Consider the following 7,526-nt stretch of genomic DNA (forward strand, 5'->3'; position numbering starts at 1 on the left):
TTTGTTAACCATGCGAAACTTACCCGAGTCTGCCGGGACCTCAACCAAATATACTAACAAGTCCTAAGACATCTGCAAGAACCATCTGACAAGGCCTCTTATCAGACCTCTGCCCTCTCTCATGTGCAAGAACCATCTCGATCCTCCTTGCGACATTAGCAGCCGCTAGAAAAAAAATCTCACTTCCGGTCTCCTTGGCCATCTGAAACCTGATACGGTGAGTGAGTTCCTAAATAAACCTCCTCACCCTCTCTCCTCAGTAGGTAGTAAAAGGATAGCATGACGGGCTAAATCCACAAAACGGGACTCATACTGAGTAACAGTCATATTGCCATGCTGTAATCGCTTAAATTGCCTGCGGTAATCCTCTCTCAATGTGATATGAAGGAACTTCTCTAGAAATAGCTGTGACAACTGCTCCCAAGTCAATGCTGGCGACCCAGCTGGTCTGGTCAACATATAATCTCTCCACCATCTCTTGGCGGAAACGGTCATCTGAAATACAGCAAAATCCACCCTATTGGTCTCAACTATACCCATGTTCCACAACACCTCGTGGCAACGGTCAAGATAATCCTGTGGGTCCTCAGAAGGTGTACTGCTGAAGTGAACTGGAAAGAGCTTAGTAAGCTTATCCAGCCTCAATAAGGCCTCAGAATACATGGAGAGCCTATCACCGGCTTGTGCCGCAACAACTAGCTGAAGTACCCCAACTGGCGGGACTGCTGAAGCCTGATTCTGGGGAGCCATCTACTCCGGAGCGGGAGTAGTGGGAGTTTGTGCTCCTCCCCCAGCATGTGAGACGGTTGGTGCCACTGTAAATGTACCATTCTGGGCTACGCCCTCTATAAGACTCACCAAACGGACTAGAGCATCCTGAAGCACTGGAGTAGCTATGAATCCTTCCGGGACCTGAACTGGTCCAACTGGTACAGTCTGAACTAGAACCCCCTCCTGAAGATCAACTTGAGGTTCTACAACAGGTGCTACTGCTCGAGCTGTAGACTACGCTCTACCTCTGCCTCGACCTCTAGCACGACCTCGGCCTCGACCTCTACCTCTGGCCATGTTTGCCACCCGGGGCTCTGGTCCCTGTCTGTCAGTAGATGTATTACGTGTCCTCACCATCTGTGAGAGAATAAGAGTAGAATGTTTCAATCATCAAAGATAGAATAAGTTCTCATGACAGAATAAGAAAGAAATGATAATGTTCCTAAACATCATAGCCTCTGAAAGATAACTACAGACGTCTCTGTACCGATCCTTCAGACTGTACTAAGTTTGCTCGTGACTCGTGAGACCTATGTAACCTAGTGCTCTGATACCAACTTGTCACGACCCAAAATTTCCACCTTCAGGACCGTGATGGCGCCTAACATTTTACTTGCTAGGCAAACAATTGTTAGAATATAATTAGCCATTTTAACAAACTTTTAAAATTGATTAATAACAAAGAAACAAATGCGGAAATAAAGTCTAAAATAAGGTGAATAATCCATAATAATCGCGATGTCTAAATATCATCCTAGAACTGGAGTCACAAGTGCACGAGCTTCTAGAATAATACAAATAAGGGTCCGAATAAAATAAAGCTATCTGAAAGGAAACACACAGCTAAAATAAAGTAGACGAGGACTTCAGAACTGCGGACGCTGTGCAGTTATACCTCAAGTCTCCTCTGGGTAGCTGAAATCCGAGCAAGTCTATGGTACGCCGCTGGGACCAACTCCGAAATCTGCACAAGGAGTGCAGAGTGTAGTATCAGTACAACCGACCCCATGTACTGGTAAGTGCCGAGACTAACCTCGACGAAGTAGTGACGAGGCTCAGGCAGGTCGCTTACATTATCCTGTATGCAATCATAGTAATAACAACAATAATAAAAATAAAACAGTTATCTCATTTCAACATTTGAAACCAACTCGGCAGTTATAATCAATTATTATTCAATTAATTTCCGTTGCGGCGAGCAACCCGTTCCAACAATATAATTATTCAATAATTTCCATTGCGGCGTGCAACCCGTTAAAACAATATAAACTTTAATAAATCTGTTGCGGCGTGCAACCCGATCCCCCAATACAAACTTTTAATAAATCTGTTGCGGCGTGCAACTCGCTCCCCAACTATATTTATTTTCATTTCTGTTGCGGCGTGCAACCCGATCCCCTAATATATTTAAACAACTCTTAAATGTAATAAAAATACTCTAATAAATACCATGTTCAGTGAGAAACTATTAAGCATCAAGGCATACAATAATTATAATCTATTTAGAAATAAGTGATGACAAGTAACAATTAATTGTGAAAATCAAGGAGAAAATAGGCAATTTAATATTTAGTATGCTAAATATCAAGTAGCAATTAAGTCACACAAATCAAATAAGCATGTAGCAATTATTGCAGGAATTCAAGAATTGGTATTTGACAAGGAAAATGAGAGAAACAATTATTATAACAATTAATTCGTGTCTTTAACAATTTAAGATGTTAAAATAATTAAGCAAATAATTAATTTGACAAAGTATAGGCACTCGTCACCTTGCCTATATATCGTTACACATGAAATGCACATAGCAAATAATTCAAGGGTTCTATTCCTTCAAATTAAGGTTAACCACGACACTTACCTCGCTTCGCATCTAAATTCAAGTTTCCAATATGCCCTTGACTCGCGAATTAGTGTCCGAGATCCTCAAATATAGTCATAAACAATTCAATATATTCAATACAAATCGTAGGAATTAATTCCATATGAATTTACTAATTTCCTGGATTAAAATCCGAAATTCATTTTTAAAAATCGACAGTGGGGCCCACGTCTCGAATCTCGAAAAAACTTATGAAATCCGAACACCCATTCCGATACGAGTTCAACCATACAAAAATGATCAAATTCTGATTTCAAATGGGCCTTCAAATCTTAAATTTTTGTTTTTTGGAAAGTTTTACAAAAATTCTAATTTCTTCCATTTAAATCCGAAATAAACGATGAATATAGACATGGATTTATGAAATATAATCACTCTTGGTTATAGAACACTTACCCAATTCAAAGTCATGAAAAATTCCCTTGGAATCGCCTAAATCCGAGACTCAAAACTCAAAAATGAGTAAAAATGGGTAACTTCCGATTTTATGGGTTCTGTCCAAGCCTTTCCGCATCTGCGGACGCTTTACCGCATCTGTGGTTTCCGATTTTGCAGAAATGGGGTCGCTTCTCCGGGATGGGGCTCTTCTGCGGACAAGAAGCCGCTTCTGCGGCTTCGCAGATGCGGCAAAGGTTCCGCACCTGCGCACACTGCCCAATCCCTTCCCTTTCGCTTCTGCGAGCCAAAACTCGCTTCTGCGAGCTCGCACCTGCGAGATAATTTTTACAGGTGCGGTTGCATCAGTAGGCAGCAATTTTCCAGCTTTGTTCCAAGTCCAAATTTGATCCGTTAACCATCCGAATCTTACTCAAGTCCGCCGGGACCTCAACCAAATACACTAACAAATCCTAAGACATCATACGAACTCAATTCACGTCAAACAACGCTAAAACCACGAATCATACCCCAATTCAAGCTTAAGAAACTTAAGAGTTTTCAACTTCTATATTCAATGCTGAAACCTATCAAATCAAGTCCGATTGACCTCAAATTTTACACACTAGTCATAAATGATATAACAGATCTATTCAAATTTCCAGAATTGGATTCCGACCCCGATATAAAAAAGTCAAACCAGTTGTCAAACTTTGGTAATTTTTAGCCTTTAAATTACTAGTTTCCGTTGAATGGTCATAACTTGAGTTAGGGACCACCAAATTAAATTTCGGGCATACGCCCAAGTCCCAAATCACGATACGAACCTACCGGAACTGTCAAAATACTGATCCGGGTCCTTTTGTTAAAAATGTTGACCAAAATAAACTTAATTGAGTTTTAAAGCACCATTTCACATTTTAATCCATTTTTCACATAAAAACTTTCCGAAAAAATTTACGGATTGCACACGCAAGCCGAGGAATGATGAATAGTGCTTTTCGAGGTCTTAGAACACATAAATAATTATTAAATTTAAAGATGGCATTTTGGGTCATCACAATCGGGCTAGTCGCCTCGACAGTAAAGAGTACCACTATTCTAAAGGGATCGAGCCGTTCGCCTCGGCAACTTCGTGCTTAATTATCGAAATGGGTTTCGATTTGGGTATAATTGAGTTAGCGCCTTCACGACTGGTTATGATATGTTGGTAATGTGATACGGACTATTGATTTTATTTATTGTAGTTGCTCTTATTTGCTTCATTGATACTTGTTGTATACTCACCATGTTTACTTTATGCACTTATATAATTATTATTTGACCTCTAGTAAGTGTCAAGTCGACCCCTCGTCACTACTTCTTCGAGTTTAGACTAAATACTTACTGGGTACGCGTTGTTTCCCGTACTCACGTTACACTTCTGCACTGATGTGCAGGTACTGAGACAGGTACTACTAGCGGTCACGCGGGCACGTAGACGATCATTCCGGAGACTTAGTGGTGAGTTGCTTGCCTTGCTACGATCTGCAGCACCGGAGTCTCCCTCTACCTTATTTACTATTCTGTCTATTACTTTCGGACAGTAGTTATAGTAGTTTTGTATATTCCCTAGATTGCTCATGCACTTATGACACCGAGTTTTTGGGGATCTTTAGCATTTATGTACTGTTGTATTTATCTTTTCTTTCACCACTATGGATGTTCTTATTATGATGGCATTTTGTTTCAAAGAAATGTTACGGTGGCATGAAGTCTAGTTTAAACCGTTCTTTAAAAAAAAGGAAAAACTTCCATTCTCAAAATGTTAAAAGGAGTAAATAAATAGTAATTCCACTTGTGGGCTTGCCTAACGGAGGCGTTAGGTGCAGTCGCGACCTATTATGAATTTGGGTCATTACAAGAGACAAAAGAGAAGACCGATAAAAACTAAAAGAATGAAAAAATCAACAGAAACCAAATTACAAAAAAAAATATTAACAAAAATCAACAAAAATAAGAAAAGGAATTTTTATATTATATTTTACTTTTTTGTTTATTAAAAGCAACTCAAATCCAACCGCGAAAACGAGCATAAAGAGTGTTTAAACTTCCACAATTCTACTCTTGGTTTATGATTTGTAAAATTTCTTCTTTTTTTTTGGACTAATCGTTAATTTTCATTTAGAGTATCTTTATAATCCATTTTAAAATTAGAATGAGGTTATTTTGATCAAGCAATATCTTTTATTGGAGTATGCATTATCTCACTAATATTGTGTTTAGTGTAATACTTGCAAAAAATATATGGTGAAAAATATAGACTAGATACTAAGTAAGTACTTGTAAAATAGAGTTATAGAATAAGAGAGTTATGTTCTATTAATTTCTCTTCTTTTGCAATAGGAATTAACAAGGACCATAGAGAGGTGGACCCTACCAGGGTCAGATTATCCTTTTCCTGCCTCCTTTTGGAAGCAAAACTATTATATGCAGTAACAGTGTCAGACCCCAAGGTATTTGCCTAGTAATCGAATTTTCAAAGTGATAACTCAAGTTCGAACTTAAGGATGAAATATTGTTTCATTTGCCCTAAGACATGTTAAGCAAGGTATGATCACGCTAGTGGTACATAGCTATCGGATTAATCTAGGTAAGCACAAGTTGATCTTAAATTATAGTAGAAAATACTTCCATTGGTTTTTAAATTGAAGTTCATGCAAAATTTATAGAAACCTCCCTTATGTTAGCAGAGTGCGAGTATGTTATTCGATTGTGGAGTTGATTGACCAAGTAGGCATCTTTACTCTTTAAATATCCATGTTATCTGTATTCTGATGCTCTATCCAAGAGACAAGAAGATACTGCCAACTCTACTTTATTGGCTATTTCCACTACACAGCCTGCTTGGCTAGAAGAAGTTAACCAATCCTATGAAGATGATCCTAGGGCTACTCAGTTATTTGCTGAGTTAATAACAACATCTCAGGGCAATTCAGACTACACACTACAACAAAGGATAATCAGGTATAAACAGAAGATATACGTAGGAAAGGGTAACACACTGAGAAGAAGAGTATGGGAAGCATTGTATCAATCACCACTAAGAGGCCACTCAGGGCAACATGGTACTTATAAGAGGTTACATATGAACTTTTATTGGCCAAATATGAAGTCAGACAGTTGCAAATGGGTTAGTGAATGTGACATATGTCAAAGGGTGAAATCAGAGAATATTCACTATCCTGGGTTACTACAACCTCTTCCTATTCCTAAGTAAGCATGGCAAGACATCTCTATGGATTTTGTAGAAGGATTACCTACTTCAAATAAGAAGAATACAATCTTGGTGGTGGTTGACAGACTCACTAAGTATGGTCACTTTCTGCCTCTTAAACATCCCTTTACAGCACAGGATGTAGCAGAATTATTTCTCAAGGAAATTTATAGACTGCATGGCATTCCTAGGTCCATAGTATCTGACAGGGATTTATTTTTCACTAGCCACTTTTGGCAGCACCTTTTCGGATCTATGGGTACCAAACTCAATTTGAGTTTAGCTTATCACCCTTAGAGTGATGGTCAAATGGAGAGACTCAACAGGTGTATGGAAACTTACCTAAGGGAAATGATTTTTGATAATCCTAAGCAATGGGTCAAGTGGCTTCACATAGCAGAGTGGTGGTACAACACCAACTACCACAGTGCTTTAAAGATCACACCTTTTGAAGCATTATATGGGTATGCACCACCTCAGCTACCAATGGGATCATTGCCAAGTTCTGGGTAGACCATGGCAAGTGTGAGTTTAGCACAAAGACAACACATGGTGTAGATACTTAAGGACAACCTAATTTGGGCATAGTCACACATGAAATTATTTGCAGACATATCAAGGTCGGAAAGAACCTTGGAGGTTGGGGACCAGGTCTATCTTAAGCTATAATCGTATAGACAATCATCAATCGAGGTTCGCAGAAATGTTAAGTTGTGTGTTCGTTATTTTGGTCCTTACAAGATATTGAAGAAAGTGGGTACAGTAGCTTACCTCTTCGAGCTTCCTGAAGGCTCTCAGCTTCACCCAGTATTCCACGTATCACAGCTCAAGAAGAGAATCGGTCCAACGATCGAACCTCAGCTTCAGCCACCAACGTGTGATGCTAAGGGTCAGGAGCTAATTCAACCAGTGGCCATATTGCAGCGGAAAGTGGTGAAGATTGATAATGGTGTGGGAGTTAAAGTGTTGGTTAAGTGGGCAAATCTTAAGGAGGAGGATGCTACATAAGAAGACTAGGGGTATATCAAGCATCATTTTCTCGATTTTGTGGCTCAACAGGCTAAACATCGATCTTGAAGACAAGGTCATTCTCGAAGGGATGGGGAATGTTATGAATTGGGAAAGTAGGTTGAAATGGGAAAGTGGGCAGTGATAGGTAAGGGCAGTGTAATAAAAGAGTGGACTGGGCCACTAGAGACGGGCAAAGAATTGGGCCAAGCGGGAAGCTCAATAGTAATGACC

General features: G+C 39.4%; 1 long non-coding RNA gene across 1 annotated transcript; it reads right to left on the minus strand.

Annotated features, from left to right (window-relative positions):
* Nucleotides 1–1,470: 1,470 nt before the first annotated feature.
* Nucleotides 1,471–7,526, minus strand: LOC138906966 (uncharacterized). Its single transcript, XR_011414587.1, has 2 exons — nt 7,056–7,526; nt 1,471–1,735 (listed from the first exon to the last, which is right to left on the minus strand). It is a non-coding gene; the product is annotated as an uncharacterized lncRNA (long non-coding RNA).

Source organism: Nicotiana tomentosiformis, chromosome 3 (assembly GCF_000390325.3).
Source record: "Nicotiana tomentosiformis chromosome 3, ASM39032v3, whole genome shotgun sequence".
In the NCBI taxonomy this organism is placed as follows: Eukaryota; Viridiplantae; Streptophyta; class Magnoliopsida; order Solanales; family Solanaceae; genus Nicotiana; species Nicotiana tomentosiformis.